Raw genomic sequence first — 18,043 nt, 5'->3', positions numbered from 1 at the left:
TGATATCCTAAGATATAATAGATGCCCTACTTATGCAACCTCTTAGATAAGCAAGGAAGGTCTTAATTAGTGTCATATATTGGAGGAAATCCAAGGAGTTGTCAATGAGCCCCCACACCTATAATGCCCTTAGATGCTAGAATACAGCATGTGCCACCTGACTCCTCCATGGCTGAGCAAACATCGCAACTCAGAGGAAGGCTCATCCCCCATCTACCAAAGAAACCTCTAGATGGGAGCAGCCGCAAGACACCTTCCAAAGGAACAAAATAACTCTAGTGTGGACACCTAGCCTCCAAATCTGTGCATTGTCCAACCTTTGATCCAACTCTTCTATGTAGATGTCAAAAAGATCCTTAACCTCCACCTTCAAGCTATAGGTAAAACACCACACCCTCCTGTCAAGAGTGTCACATCTAGAAATCGGCACAGATAGAATCCTTTCGCTCATCGATCATCAAAAAGATGAGCAATAAAGGTAGTGTTCCATCTCCTCCCTCCAATGATGACTAAGTCATGGATCCACATGTTCTAACCCATGCACCTCGGTGTTGACCATGGTAGGCCAGTTTCTTAGGGTTAAATCCAACATCCATACATCCCCCATCACATTCATGGACTTCTCATTTCCAATGGACCATCTGATGTTGGCCATTGCCAACATAGAATGGGTATAAATATATTTTCAGATGAAAGAGCTATTTCTGCTAGCTCGAATATCTACATGTGATGTCCATGGGCTATACTTAGCCTTCATAATAGAGTTTCATAAGCTATCTTGATCTAATAAGTACCTCATAGCATGCCTAGCCATCAGAGTCCCTCTCTTGATCAGAGGGCTGGAACTAGGCTTGAGCCAGCCTGAAGCCCATCAAACCAACCTGACTTTGGATCCGGCCATGGGCTAGGCCCGAATAATATTAGGTTGGGTTTGGGCTTGGATATAGAGCCCATTTTCTTTTTGGGCTAGGCTTGGGTATATCATTGGCCCGACCCAAGCCCGAGCCTGAATTCAGGCTCGATCCCTAGCCGAATTTAAGGCTTGAGCCCAAGCACCACTTCAGGCTTAGCCATTTAAGTTAGGCTTAGTCATTTCAGTTCTGACAAGAACTAGTGGAAATCAAGAAATGTTCATCTCTTGAAGTCCGATCTGTTATAGTCCCAAATAAAAACCTCCTTCCCTCAACTTAGGGCTCTGAAGTTTGCCTCTCTACTTCCACCGTAGGATGGCCAATCCAATGACTAATCTGGTAGTTTGTCATTGCCATATCCATCGATAATTGCTGATTCCAATATGACATTCCTCACTGATGCTTTCCAGAAAAGTGCCTCGACTTGTTGGAGATTGCTGGATTTCAGCTAAAGAGTGATCATGGAGGCATAGGAGACGTATCTGGCCTAACCAGGCTCAAGAACTCAAAAGCAAATCCCCTTGGATTACAATAAAATGGATCTTGAAAAAGATATTATAAGGTAAGGGACCCCTCCCACCACACTATCAAGAATTCAAGAAACACTTGATGGAGAGAAGGACAAAAAAAGCTCTCCAATCTCTCCTCTTCTTCCATAGTTGCCAAGAAACCATTTTTTTTCTTTTTTTAGAGCATCGTGAAATTAGACCTTTCCAAAGTATAAAGATGAAGAAGAAGGGATTAAATCCTACCCACCTCAATGCATCAAGAACTCCAAATGCTTCTATAGGCAAGAGGGAGAGAGAAAACTAGAGCTTTTTGGGATTTTGGGGTTGGAAAAGAAAAATAGGGGAAAGAACAAGCCCTCTCCCCCCCACCAAGAATAGCATAGCCCACAGGGAAAAGATTCAAGATTATGCACAGTAAAAAACATGAAAAAAAAAGGAAAAGCAGACAAATAGGGTGCTCTTTACATCACTAGATGCATCCAACAAACTCAGCAACTAGTGCTTGTGAGAGCAAAAAGATGGTCTAAAAAGACTTTGAGAATCGATGGATGCATTGGCTCTTCTATGATCATAGTTGGCCCAATTGGGTTCGATCTTGGGCTCGAACCTAGATTTTTCAAAAAAAAAAAAAAATCAGGCTTAAGCTAGGCCGGAAGCCCCAAAATAATTTTTTGGTTGGGCTCGAATATGGTTATGCCCGATACTAGTTTCAACCCCACTTGATCAGTAAAGACAAAACATCAATGCCACCATCTCATAAAGGCTGGCAGGTCACTCCCCAAGCCACCAAATGCACTCTACCTACTCCGCCATATGCCCCCTATTAACCTCAAGGATTGATTTTGATGAATACAAAATATTTGAGTATTTATTTTGGTACTAATATGTTGTTGAAGTTCATGTGAAGAATATTTTAGGAAGTTAAACTCACTCTCAATAAGTATTTTATGGATGCCAAGTTATGAAGCTTAAAAAAGCAGAATGGGAGAAGCCACACCTTGAGAAATTAAGTAAAAAAAATCAAGAACCAACTCCAAACTTCAAAGAGTTGACTCTGACATACAAATATGAAGTGGCACAGTCTGAGAGTTGACCTCTACTTTTATCAAGTCGACTCTCTCAAATAGACAAAGAGTAAAATTTTTCAGTACCGTCTTCAAGTTGACTCCTACTTGATCTCAAGTCGACTCTCTCAAGAACGACAAAGAATCATATTATTCTGATCAAACTTCAAGTCAACCTTTTTTCTATCGAGCCAACTAGTAGTTATCTCGAGTTGGCCGATACTTGATCCCGAGTCAACTCGACTACAGTTGACTACTCTAACGGCTAGTTTTGTAGAAATTTTAGAAGTACACGAAATTGCTCCAACAGCTAGTCTTTGGTCTCTAGTGGTTAGAAATTATCTTTTTGATATTTTAAGAGGTTTTAAAGACTACCAAATAAATAGAAGAGTCAAAAAAAAGACAAAAATAAAGAAAAAGAAATCTAGTGCATTAAGTGAGTATTCAAGAAGGAGTTTCAAGCTTCCAACCATCAAATTCTTGAAGCATTCAAGTGGTTTTTCATTACACTAGTTGTCAAGCTTCCTCGACTCGATCTTTAAGAGCTTCATCGACTTTTCTATTTGTACTTTTAGATAACTTTTTAATGTTCCACACATTGTATTCAAATTTATTGTTGTTAATAAGTTTCAATTGGGATTGAAACTTAGGGATACATCCATCCAAGCCTTGAATTGCTATGTACTTATTGTGTGATCCTAGAATTGGCTTGTAGGTTTTGTTTTAGTTGATTTTCAATAAGAAAATTAATTAAATTTTGATTGTAAACTTGAAAAATAATTAAGCTATGATCTAAGAAAAGAATATAGTGGAATTTCTAAGGGTTTCTTGGGAAGTAGACATAGATGCTGAGTTTGACATCGAACCACTATAAAAACTTGATGTTTGCTTGTGTCTTATTATTTTCATTGATTGCTCTTCATTTGCATATTCTTGCTTATTATTTAGCTCTCATTGACACCTCATCACTTAGTTTAATTATTGGCACATCAAGTTTTAAATTTTTGTAAAATCCAATTCATCCCCCTATTGAGTTGTTTATCAAGGTAATAACTATTGAAAAATGTGTCCCAAAGCCAATCGTTAGATGATTATGCTCATTTTATAAATTATATATAAATTTTTATTAATAAAAATTATTTGATATTTTTATTACAAATTGATAATCTTTGAACTTCTGTATTGTAATGAAGTCCTCAGGACTATAATTAATCGATAAAGAAGGATTTGACATTAAGTCCTTAAAAATGTTCATGACCAAACGATACGCTATTACTAGGATGATAGCGATATTAAGTGTAAGTCATTGTATGCCATATGAGTTGGTCGTCCTCTTAACCAAGGAGTGTGAAGATACTGTTATAGCATGCAAATGAAATGTAAGAGTACATTCATATCAAATGTGATCATGTGTTAAGCACCCTGCTGTCAAGAGTAGCTCGTGAAGGGTATGGGTATAAGTATCCTTCAGACCTAAAACCACCATGATGACTTGTAAGCAACTCACTATACTTTAGTATCAGATCATCTGAGTTTCTTATTCAGCGATGGAAGGATACTAGGTGCAGTTAAGTACTTATCAAGTCAGTGTGTGAGTTAAGATGGAATTGACCTCTCTGAATTAGTAGAAGATATGCATCAGTGTATTTCAATTTAGTAAAATCTTGACCAAAATAATCCATGAGATAGATTTAAAAGGTTGAAATATAATGTGATCGACTAAATTAGAATTGATAGTTAAATTTTAAGTCATCTTGAGCATTTAGGTCAAAGAGATGAATTATACAGTAACCATACGCTAGTAGATTCTAGAAAGTTGCTTTGCAATACTTCGACATACCCGATCGTCAGGTTACTATTGTTAGATGGTCACATTGATTGGTATAGAAAGTTATTTCTATGTTATCAGCCTAGATTTGAACCTATGAGGTCACACACATTAGAAGATTTGATCAGATCTGATGGCTGAAGAGTCCAATTGGATTGTGATTCTGGTAACGAGTCCTACTGGGACTAAGACTTTGGAGGAGAGTCCCACTGAGACTGAGACTCTACTATTAATAAATAATTAATTAGTAATTAACTCAATTGATTGAGTAAAGAGCTTTGGATCAAGTCTAATTGAATTAGATTCAATTCGACTCAGATTGGGTTTGATATGATCAATCCCGATTACAAAAAAAAATTTGATCCTGATTCGATCAGGGTTTGAAATCAGCTCATTCCTAAATGCGTTAAGAATTTAATGAAAAATTTAGATTTTTAATTGGATTAGATTCATTTCTATCAGTGAGTTCAATCCAAATTTGATTTGGATTAGAATTAGATTAGGAATGAAGAGTCCTTGTCAACTTAGACTCTATCCTTATCTCCTTGCGCCACACATTGACCCTTGCCCATATCTCCACACCAAATAGGATTTGGCTTGACCTTTTTGGTCTCAAAGTAGTAGACCCAATAAAGGTGGGTGGTAATGATTAATGACTCATAATCCTATCTCTTGTCAAATTCGAATGCGACCCAAATTAGAGATAAGATGAAAATAAGGAAAGAAATTTTTCATACAAGAAAGATTATTGGTGCTATAATAATTTTTTCTTTATTTTTCTTGGAGAGTTTTTGGGCATGTGAGATATCAAAATCCTTCTCCACATTGGAGAGCTTTTTTTGGAATTTTTTGGATGCCCAAAATTGATTTGTGGCGTGGTGATTATGGCCCTCTTCTCTTGGATGAAAAACCTTAGTCTTTGCCTATAAAAAGGAGTCACCTCTTCTTGGCATCAGACATCCCATCCCTTACTGTTTTTTATTTTTTTAGAGCTTTTCTTCTTCTCTCTTCCTCCTTCAGATCCCTTCATCCCTTAGAGTATCCAAGATGCTTGAAGAAAAAAGAAGTGATCAACTGTCAAAGTTGTTTGCAGGCTAGCACCTCCAAGTCCCTGATCTGTGTCAGTCTTCGTATAAATTTTCTTATAGAGGCTAGATAACTTCATGTGGCTGTAAGTGATCTGAAGAACACTTTCTCCAACCATTGGATCAGAGAAAAATAATATCAAAGTTGTTTGGTAATATTTTCTATTTTATCCTGATCGTAATGTTAGATCTAATAGTTAGATCTAGAATTTCAGCATCGATGAGATTGATGTATTTTTATTTTTAAATCTAAAGTACATATTTTTCATATCATAGATCATGATGTAGTAGTTTAAGATTAGATCTTATACATATAATTAAGATTAAATTATTTAATTTTTTATTTTGACTGCATAAAAATTTTAAAATCACATGCATAGCACTACTGCATATTTCTTTCAATTGGTATCAGAGTAGATTATTTTGATATGAATTAATAAGACTTTACATTTAAATTTTTGATGTTAGATCTAATTATTTATGATTTATATTAGATCTAAATAAGTTTATTTTGAGATCTGATTATTATCTGTTTAGATTAGATATTCTGAGTAGCAAAGTACTCAGATTGGGTAATCACCAGACCATCCGATCATAGGAGCAAGTAGGATTTCATGACCCTCTCTTCTCATTCAATAAGGTACTCTTATAGCGTGTAGGGGTGTCACTGTGAGGTCCCATAAAGAAGAAAGCAAAAAAAAAAAACTTACATTTTTGTAAAATTTTAGATCTTGAAATCTTAGGTGTTGTTGTATGTGATACAAGTTGTAAAGAAACTAGTTACATTGAATCTTGATTAATCAAGATTATTTTGATTAAAATTATAAAAAAAATTAGATTTGATCTAAAAGACTTTATGATTTAATGTAAAAAATTTATATAAAAATTATTTTTAAAATCTTAACCATGTTGATGCAAAACTTAATTGAGAATTAAGTGTCAAGTTGATTGGATCTAGAATTATGATTTGAGATCTAATGATGTTGCATTAAATATGGGGTATGGGTTAGCTCAAATCAGATCTTTCTCTTTAATTAGATTAGATCTAAGGTTAAAAATAAAGAATTGATTGACCATGTAGAGAAATTGATTAAATCTAATCAAATATTGAATTAAATTAATCAAGATTTCTCTAATACAATAGTTATAGATGGTCAAGTCCATGTCTTTGATTAAACCAAATGGACTTTGATTGTGGCTCAGTGGTTGAACCTGAATTATTAGGTTGGTTAAATCAAAACTAGTTAACCAATTGGTATCTAAGATAAGTTTGGCATTTCTATCGATGGTTTTTAATTGGGAGCAGCTTATCTGGCCATTTTGATGGTGTCTAAGGTAAGCTTAGCAGACCCTCCTACCGATCTCACTTACCTGGCCAATTTGGTGAATTAGATCTTGATTAGATTACTAAATGATTCGAGTTAGTCTATGTCATTAAGGTTGATCAGTGTGATTGATTTAGATGCCAGTTCAATTAGCATAACCTAACCTGATTCCGTGACTTGATGAAGTCAGTGGGAAGATTGTGGTCACCGATTAATCTCTTCTTCTTTAAATTGATTAAATTTTTTAAATTATTAGATCTCTAAAATGAGCTGATTATGATGCTAACTAGATCATAGCCTCCCATTAAAGTGAATAATAATGGATCTATTATTTCTGATTGATACTGTAGGTACCATCTGTTTAGTATTCTCTCTGAATGATAGAATTATCATTCATCATATGATGACTCTGTTAAACTATCTGATGATGGTTGGGTTGATCGAGCCATCCTCAGGCCTGATCATTCATTAGGTAGAATTACTGAGTAGGTTCATGTAAATGATTTGACATAATCAAAACTTTCAGTGGAGGCCCATCTCTTACTAAAATAAAATTTGAGACTAAATTAATTACTAGAAGTTGTTTGGAGAAATAATTGATTGAGAACCTACCCATATGTGCATATGGGTTGATCGAGCTATCTTCGCACCTACATATAGTCTGTGTGAATTTTAGTACCCGCTAAGAAATTAAGATAATTCTTTGAATTGGAGGTAGAGGCTATCAATTTGTATAAAATAGTGGGAGGATCTTTAGACTAAAGTTCAAGCCATTAGGATTAATAAATTTATATACTAATTAGGTTTTGTGTTTTCTTTGTGTGTGGAGATATGGCCTCAAACTTATCGCTCCGATCACTATTGGACAGTGAAAAATTAATCGGATTAAATTTTGATAATTGATATCGAAAGCTAAAGATAGTCCTGGACTCGAGCAGATCCTTTATGTGATAACGGATCCGACACCTGAGGAGCCTACTCCCAATGCCCGAGGTGCGATCTGAGATATTTATTTGAAGTGGCTCAAGGATCGTACTATGGTTCGTTGCATTATGCAGGCCTCCATGAACAATGAGTTCAGTCGAAAATTTGAAGAGGCTCAACCAGAGAAAATGCTTAAGTGTTGAGGGATTCCTTTGGTACTCCTAACGACATTGAGCAGCACAAAACTAGTTGCACTATTTTCAATGCTCAGATGAGAGAGGATGTATCTATTATCGATTATGTATTATACATGATCAAACAGATTAAAAAATTGAGCAAACTTGACTTTCTCTTACATGAATAGCTAGGAAAGGATGCGATTCTGAACTCCCTACCTAAGTCCTACATGTCGTTTCTCAGTCATTTTAAAATGACGAAGTCTGTAGTCAACTACCATGATCTGTTGGGATTGTTATAGACTTTTGAAAAGGATCACCAGCTCCACAAGGAGATGGATGAATTTAGTAAGAAGATCTTCTTCGAATAGTCATCGTCCCTTTAAGAAAGAAAAAAAAGAAAAAGAATAAGAAGATGCCAGGTGCTAAGAGTCAGTCCTAGAAATTCAAGTTAAAGATTGATCAAAATCAGATAGAGTATTTCTTTTGTAAGAAGCAGGGTCACTGAAAGAGAAACTATCCTTAGTATAAAGCTTTTCTTGACCCAAACAGGCCAAAGAAGAAGCAGCAATCGGTTGCTGGATAAGGTACTATGTGATAATACCTTATAACTTCTCTCTTATTGATACAATGATCTGGATATTGGATACCGAAAGTTCTATTCATATTTACAATTCATTGCAGGATCTTCAGATCAATAGAAGATTTGAAAAAGATGAGAGATTTCTGAACGTTGGAGATGGAAGATCAGTTTCAGTTCTCGCTTTAAAAATCGTCAAGCTTATATTTGAGTCTCAGTACATTGTTCTTGATGAGTGTTATTACTATCTTAATTTTTTTTTGAATGTTATTTCTGTAGGACTTTTGGCCAAGTCTAATTACAAAATATTAATAAAGAAAATCTTTTATGATATCATTTTGAATGGTGTTATAATTTTACGTGAAAAGTTGAACAATGGTATCTATGTTGTATCTAGGCCTAATGTAATGTACATTTCAAATAAATATTCTAGAATAGATGATGTCATAGATATCTACCTTTGGCATTATAGGTTAGGTCATATCAATAAAAACAGGATGAACATATTAGCTCAAGAAAAAAATCTTGATAAAGACGATTATGAATCGTTACCTATCTGTAAGTCTTATTTGCTTGAAAAGATGATCAAATTACCTTTTACTGAAAAAGATGAATGAGCCAGTGATGTATTGAGTCTGATACGTACTGATGTATATGGATCCATGAGCAGATGTACCAGAGGGGGGTATAGCTATTTCATTATGTTCATAAACGATCTATCTAGGTATGGTACATCTACTTGATGAAACATCAGTCCGAATCATTTGAAATATTCAAATGGTTCTGCAACGAAATAGAGAAATAAATTAAAAGAAATATTAAAACTCTTCAATCTGATCGAAGGGGTGAATATCTCTCTAGTAAATTTCTGACATATCTAGGAGAGAATGAGATTCTCTCATAATGGATCTCTCTAGGGATACCACAGCATAATGGTATCTCAAAAAGAAGAAATCAAATTTTGTTAGATATGGTTCAATCTATGATGGAGTTTGCAACTCTACTAATCTCCTTTTGAGCATATGCACTTGAAATAGCCTGTCTTATGCTCAATAATATTCTGAGCAAGTTAGTTAGTAAGACACCATATGAGATATGGTCTGAACGTAGGCTGAACCTCTCTTACTTCAGGGTTTGGGGGTGTTCGACTTATGTTAAATGATTACAAACTGACAAGCTCAGTCCTAGGTCCGATAAATATAATTTTATAGGGTACTCCAAAGAAATAAGGGGATATTACTTTTATTTATCTGCTGAACAAAAAGTATTTGTCAGCAGTAAGGAACATTTTTTGAAAAAAAAATTTCTTAGTGAAGGAATAAGTGCCTCTACAATCGAGCTTGACGAAGTTCGACAGGTAGAAGAACTGACACCAATGATTGAATCTGAATTGGATTTAATGAGATCAAATTCGAAGCCCAATACACAAATATCCTTAAGGCGATCCGGTAGAGTACAGCGTTAGTCGGACAGATACTTAGATTTCTTGATCCGAGATGGGGATCCTGTTGAACTCGATGAGAATGATTAGGATCCGATCACCTATATGGATATGATGCAAAGGTTTGACTCTGATAAATAGCTTGAAGTCATAAAATTCGAGATGGAGTTCATGAAGGTCAATGATGTATGGATATTGGTTGACCCATCTGAAGGGTAAAACCTATAAGGTGTAAGTGGATCTTCAAAAAGAAGAGTGGCACAGATGGGAAGGTGAAGATCTATAAAGTCCATTTGGTTGTCAAAGATTATCGTCAATGTTATGGTATTGACTATAACGAGATATTTTCTCCTGTGGCAATGCTCAAATCCATTCAGATCATACCTGCGATAGCAACATATCTGGACTATGAAGTTTGGCAAATGAATGTGAAGTCAGCTTTTCTAAATAGAAAGCTGAATAAAGAGATGTATATGATACAACCTGAGAGATTCACATCCACAAATGAGTCTAAAGTGTGCAAGCTTCAGAGATCCATTTATGAATTGAAGCAAGCATCTCGAGTTGAAACATATATTTTGATAAGGTGATCAGAATGTATGGCTTCGTTAGGAATGGAGAGGAATCCCACATATATAAGTAGACTAATGGTTCAATAATTATATTTCTTATTTTGTATATAAATAATATTCTCTTAATCAAAAATAATATTCCTGCATAACAGAAAATAAAAGTATAGCTATCGTTACAATTCTCCATGAAGGATCTGGGAGAAGCAGCCTACATCCTAGGGATGAAGATCTATAGGGATAGATCTAAGAGGCTACTTAGGCTCTCTCAATCCACATGCATAGATACCAACTGAACCGATTCAGCATAAAAAATTTCAAGAAAGGCTATCTTTCGATAGACCATAGAATTTTTCTTTCGAAAGGAGATTGTCTGATAACTCCTCAAGAGAAAGAGCGTATGAGTAGAGTTCCATATTGTTGCTCCTTGAATTGATTTTGATGATTACAAAGCATTTGAGGGGATTACTAATGATCTAAGCTTGGAAAAAGACTTATTGCATTTCAGGGATAAAATCATAATTTTATCAATACCTGATTCAGAAGCCTCAAGAGTAAGAACAAAAGACGTGCAGCCTACTGAAGAAAATTTCAACATTTTTGGAAGTATATTTTACAAGAAAATCAAGTTTTTATTTTTGAGTTGACCCCATGAGTCGACTCATGACTTAAAGAGCTGAACGACACGCTGAAATTTTGGCTGGCACTATCTGTGAGTCGACCCTATAAGTCGACCTCTGCTGCTTTGCAGGCCAAAATTACAGAACAGTCATTTTCTGTTCTGTTCCACAGAGGTCGACCCTATGAGTCGACCCATGAGCATGAGTCGACCCTATGAGTCGACCCCTATGATGGAAAAGTTTCGCAACGGCTAGTTTTTAACCCATTTCAATTGCATTTAATGCTCATTTAATGTACTCTAACGGCTCTATTTCAGTCCAGATTACTCTCCACCATTATTTAAAGTTATAAAAAGGGACTTAAAGGAGGAAATCAAAATAGAGAGAAAAATAGAAGGGTTTTGAAAAGGATTTCAAGCATACATTTCAGTCCTAAACAAGAGCTCACTTAAAGCATTCAAGAAGCTTTTAATTCAAGTTCACCAACTCCTCAAGTGCTCATTCAAGTCTTCAACCACCTTGAGAAAATCAGAAAAAGCTTTCTTCTATTTGAGTAAAGTGTATTTAAAGCTTCATTCGCTCATTAAAGGAGCTTCATCTGTATTTTTGTGTAATTAATTGTAATACTCTTTTTGAGTTATTATTTTTGTTTTGGAAGGGTTCCAAAATATGGGAAGATTGATCCGAACCTTGAATCGGATTGTATTAGGTTGGCTTGTACCTGAGAAATAAGTGTTCTAGCTTGGGATAGCTAGAGTCGAATGTTCCGACGAGTGTATTCAAGTTGAATACAGTTTAGTGGATTGGTATTCTCAAGTAGGAGCTTGGGGAGTGGATGTAGGTGCAAGGTTGGCACCGAACCACTATAAATCCTCTTGTTTGTATTGTGCTTAATTGCTCTCCTTTAGAACTTCTTTATTCTCTTGCATTCTTGCATTCAACCATTGGCCTTGAATTAATTACACTCTCCTTACTTATCTTGCTATTGTTAAATAATCTTCTTAAGTTAAAAGTTAAGTTTAAAATTTTTAGAAACCCAATTCACCCCCCCCCCTCTTGGGTTGCATAGCTAGGCAACACATATGCTTCGGTAGTAGGTTCTATTATGTACGCCAACACATATGCTCCGAAGAAGAAGACTCAACTAAACAAGCCAACTTGTGCCTTATGGCACATGAAAATGAGGTAAATTCTTCAACTCCTATTGACTTTACCTCTGAAGAACTTCATGAAGCTTTTTATGATTTAATTGATGAACTAAAGAAGCTAGGGGTAAAGAACAAAGAGTTAAAATCAAAGAATCAATCTCTACTAAAATAAAATGAGAGCATTTCAAATGAAAAATCTATCTTGCTTCAAAAAAATCTGAACTTAAAGAATGAAATTGCCAAGCTAAAATCAATAGTTGAAAAATTCACTTTAAGTTCTAATAAACTCAATATGATTCTTGAAAATCAAAAGGTTGTTTATGATCAGACTGGTCTTGGTTACAACCTCTTAAAGAAATAAAAATTTCTAAAAAATATCTATGTAAACTCTTCAAACAATAAGTTCTCAAACATCACTTACTTCAAATGTGGTAGAATAGGTCACAAGTCATACACATGTCTCTCTAACAAATCCATAAATTCTAATGCAAAGAAAATATGGGTTCCAAAAGGAACCATTGTGACTAACCAAAAAGGATCCAAGAAAGCTTGGGTACCTAAAGTAAAAACTTGACTTTTTCTTGCAGATGTGTCTAGCATTCCAAGGAGCAAACCGAAAATGGTATCTTGATAGCAGATGCTCGAGACACATGACTGGTGATGAATCTCAATTCATCACACTTGATGCTAAGAATGGAGGGATGGTTACTTTTGAAGACAATGGTAAAGAAAAGATCATCGGTATAGGTAACATTGGTATCACTCCCTCCAAGTTTATTAAAAATATTTTATTAGTAGATGGTTTAAAACATAATTTATTAAGCATCAGTCAATTCTGTGATAAAAGATATAAAGTTATTTTTGAATCTTCTGTTTGCATTGTAACTAGTCCTATTAATGAAGGCATTAAACTTATTGGGCATAGACATGGCAATGTTTATAGGGTAGATTTGAATGATCTATCCAAAATAAACATGCAATGCCTAGTATAATTGAATTCCAAGATTAATGAAACTAGTTGGCTTTGGCATCGTAGGCTTGCACATATTAGCATGCACTCACTTTCAAAACTCATTAAGAAGGAATTGGTTATTGGTTTACCCAAATTAAATTTTGAAAAGGATAAAATTTGTGATGCATGCCAACTAGGTAAACAAACAAGAGTTTCATTCAAATCTAAAAATATTGTTTCAACTTCTAGGCCATTAGAACTATTGCATATGAATTTATTTGGACCTACCAGAACTACTAGTCTAGGAGGAAAATGATATGGTTTTGTAATTATTGATGATTTTTCTCATTTTATATGAATTTTTTTTTTGGCACACAAGGATGAAACTTTTCAAGTTTTCTCTAAATTTTATCAAAAAGTCACAAATGAGAAAGGTTTTTCAATTCAAAATATTTGAAGTGATCATGGAATCGAATTTAAAAATCAAGATTTTGAAAAGTTTTGTGATGAAAAAAGAATAGGCCATAATTTTTCAGCACCTAGGATACCCCAGCAAAATGGGATAGTAGAAAAAAAAATTAGAACCCTTGAAGAAATGGCCGTACCATGCTATGTGAAAGCAACCTTCCAAGATACTTTTAGACGGAAGCTATTAACACAGCATGTTATATATTAAATCATGCTTTAATTAGATAAATTTTAAAGAAAACTCCCTATGAGCTTTGGAAAGAAAGAAAATCAAACATTGCATATTTTTATATTTTTGATTGCCGATATTTTGTGTTAAATAATGGTAAAGAAAGACTAGGAAAGTTTGATGCAAAATCCGATGAAGCAATTTTTCTTGATTACTCCTCCTCTAGTAAAGCCTTTAGAGTTTTTAACAAAAGAACCTTAGTAGTAGAGGAGTCAATACATGTTGTCTTTGATGAAACTAACGATCTTCCTTCAAGAAAGAATGAAGATTTTGATGATGCAGATCCTCTTATAGAAGGGATGAAGGAGATCACTCTAAAAGATTCAACAATTCAAGATGATGAAGAACATGAAGACAAACAAGATGAGGAAGGTGAAGAACGACAAAAATAACCTCAAGGTACAAACCATCTACCCAAAGAATGGAGGTATGATCACAATCACCCCAAGAAACTAATCATTGGTGATCCTACACATAGGGTAAGAACTCGTTCTTCTCTTAAAGATGCATTCAATCATTATGCTTTAGTCTCTCATCTTGAACCTAAAACTATAGATGAAGCTGAAAAAGATTATAATTGGATTAATGCAATGCAAGAAGAACTTAATCAATTTGAAAGAAATAATATATGGACATTAGTATCAAGACCTAAAAACTACTCAACAATTGGCACAAAATGGATATATAGGAATAAATTAGATGAACATGAAAATGTGATAAGAAATAAGGCAAGATTAGCTGCAAAAGGTTATAATCAAGAAGAAGGAATTGATTTTGATGAGACTTTTGCACCTATTGCTAGATTAGAGGCAATTAGACTTCTATTTGCATTTGCTTGCTTTATGAGATTTAAATTATTCTAAATGGATGTCAAAAGTACCTTTTTAAATGGATATATTGCTGAAGAAGTCTATGTAGAACAACCCTCAGGTTTTGAAAATCATGCTTTTCCTAATCACGTTTTTTAAATTAAATAAAGCTCTATATGGTTTGAAACAAGCACCCAGGGTTTGATATGAAAGGCTAAGCAAATTTTTACTTAATAATGACTTTTCAAAAAGAAATATAGACACAACCCTATTCATTAAAAGAAATCAAGATGATATATTAGTTATACAAATATATGTTGATGATATTATTTTTGGGTCTACTAATGAAACTCTTTGTCAAGATTTTGCAAAGCTCATGCAGGGGGAGTTCGAGATGAGCATGATGGGAGAACTTACATTCTTCCTCGGACTGCAAATTAAACAAATAAAGGAAGAAATCTCCATCATCCAAAGTAAGTACACAAGAGAATTACTCAAGAGATTTGGAATGGAGAACTCCAAACCGATTGGCATACCTATGAGCCCAACATGCAAGCTTGACAAGGATGAAGAAGGTAAGAGTGTAGACTTAAAATTTTATAGAGGCATGATTGGTTCTCTATTATATTTAACTGCTAGTAGACTTGATATCATGTTTAGTGTTTGCATGTGTACTCAATTTCAATCAAATCCAAAAGAATCACACTTGAATGCTGTTAAAAGAATTCTTAGATATTTAAATGGTACACAAACTCTAGGATTATGGTATTCTAAGGACTCATTAATTGATTTAATAGGATATTCAGATGTCGATTTTGCTGGATGTAAATTAGATAGAAAAAGTACTAGTAAAACTTGCTAATTTCTTGGAGCAAATCTAATCTCTTGGTTTAGCAAGAAACAAAATTCGGTAGCACTGTATATGGTCGAGGCCGAATACATTACAACCAAAAGTTGTTGTGCTCAAATCTTGTGGATCAAGCAACAACTCGAAGACTTTGGTATCAAACTAAATGAAACTCCCATAAGATGTGATAACACTAGTGCTATAAATCTCACTAAAAATTCAATTCAATATTCTAGGTCAAAATATATTGAAATTAGATATCATTTCATAAGAGAACATGTTCAAAATAAAGACATAATTTTTGACTATGTTTGTACTGAAAGACAATTAGCTGACATCGTTACCAAGGTCTTAAGTGAAGATAGATTTTGTGAAATTAGGAGAAAACTAGGAATCCTTGATCCATCTGCTTAAGTGTCTCTCTGATTTCAATGTATCACCACTAAACATCCTTTAGCTTAATTCTCATCTTTTCTTTAGAGCTCAAATGTCCAAAATTATCATTCTCATAATCAATTTTTGGGTAAACATCATTCTCCTAATATTTCAAATTTTTTTGAAATTATTTTCATCATTTTTCTGAATTTCTCTGTGCCATGGTTGACCCCCAGGGTCGACCCTAGGGTAAACTTGTAATTTTTGACCAAATCTGTCGGGCGCTTCCTTTTGTTGGAAAACCTCCCTTGAGCCGACCCAACTCTTCATCTTCTTCCTTCCACCAAGCCAAAAGACTCCCTCTCTTCTTTCTCAAACCCAAGTTCTTCCCCAAAAACTCTTCTCCCACCATCTCTCATTCTCAAAATCGCCCTCTTGGAACCAAGCTCCTCCCTTTTCTCCTTCTTCATTTAGAGCGAGTCGAGCTTGCCCTAGACTCTACCCATCTTCTCCAAATCGGCACTCCTCTTCTCCAAAATCCTTACCCTTCCCCTAAAAACCTTTTATCTCTCCATACATTTGCTCTCCTAAGATTCTTGCTAGCTCTGGTTGTGCAAATGGCTCTGAAAATGAAGCTTCCACAAAGGAGGAAATCAGTCTGCGGGTGGAAGAAAGTGTGCATCGAAAGAGACAAGCAATGGAGACTACATCAGCTTCAAATCCTGCTCCGGCATCTGCTCCAGCTACATCTCGGTCTCCAATTAGCCCCAGTAAGATACTCTTCTCCGATAGAAAGGTAGAGCCCGGCAAAAATATTGATTTCAAATTTTTTGAAAAGGAGGGGTTCTCTATCGGATCAAAAATTAAAGACCAAGGTTGGGAATTCTACTGCTCTCTAAAAGAAAATACCTTTGTGGATCTTGTTAGAGAATTTTATCTGAATTTGGGATACAACAATGAAACAGTAAAATCCACAGTCAAGGGTATAGAAATTAGCCTTGATCCTATGCTTTTGGGAGAAATTCTTCATTTACCCTGTGAGGGATACACAAACATGGAACTCCCAGTTAAGGAGGAGGGAATAAATGTAATTCTAGGAAGAACCTTCACAGAAAGCCTAAACAAATTGGAGGCCAAGATCCTTTCCATTGAGATGAGGCTACTACACCAAATGGTAACTAAGTTATTCTTTCCTAGAAGTGGTAGACATGATCTCCTCTCTGGCCGGGACATCTGCATTATGTATCATGTTATTACTCAAACCCCCCTGAACCTCCCGGCATTGATGATTGAAGCTATAAGAGAGACCTTGAATAGGTCCAAGGCACATTTGCCTTTCGGTATAACTCTCACTTTAGTATTCAGGAGGTTTGGAGTTAGCTTTGAGGGGGAGGCAGTAGCTAGGCTTTCTCACTCCGACAGTATCAACCGCCATACTCTGCACTGCATGGGATTTTTCAAGATCGATGGTGGTTGGACAAAAGGTGTGGAAGAGAGAGCTGAGGACAGACCAGAGGAGGAAGGACCATCATCACCTCTCCGTGATCACAGGGCTGTATCTCTAGACATTCAGTTTGTTTCTAACCATGAGGCTGGGCCGTCAGAGTCTATGAGGAGGCACACTTCAGTCCAGTAGCCAGACAGCAGAGCACATCTCTCAGAGATCAGATTGGCTGATGACCAGATAGAGATGATATCTCAGCACGTAGCTTTCATACTATCTCGTCAGATGGGTACTTCAGCTTTTGCTAAAGGATCGACATCTCACGATGTATCTGATCAGACACTGATCCCCCACATCTCCACTGTGTTTCAGATGATTTCTGATCAGTCAGTTCGCATCGAGCAGCTTGAGGGTTGTGTAGTGAGACTGACTGGCAGAGTATTTGACTTGCAGAGGCAAGTGCTAGCTCTGGCCCATCCACAGCTACATGGGGACATCACTAAGGTCTCAGACCTATCTACGGAGGTAGCCAAACTGTGAGGAGTCTTGGAGAGTGGCTTTGATTTTCTGAGGAGAGAGATCAGGGGCTCTAGTGAGCATGCTTTCACTCAGTTCACTGCACTGCTACAATCTATTTCGAGAGCTTTGAACCTTCTGGACACCATCAGACTCTCTCTTGTAGCTCAGTCGTTTGCATCTCAGGCTTCAGGATCTTCTCACCCGTCCACTCGTGCTGGCA

Source organism: Elaeis guineensis, chromosome 4, assembly GCF_000442705.2.
Source record: "Elaeis guineensis isolate ETL-2024a chromosome 4, EG11, whole genome shotgun sequence".
Taxonomy (NCBI): Eukaryota; Viridiplantae; Streptophyta; class Magnoliopsida; order Arecales; family Arecaceae; genus Elaeis; species Elaeis guineensis.
This window is presented reverse-complemented; position numbering follows the sequence as displayed.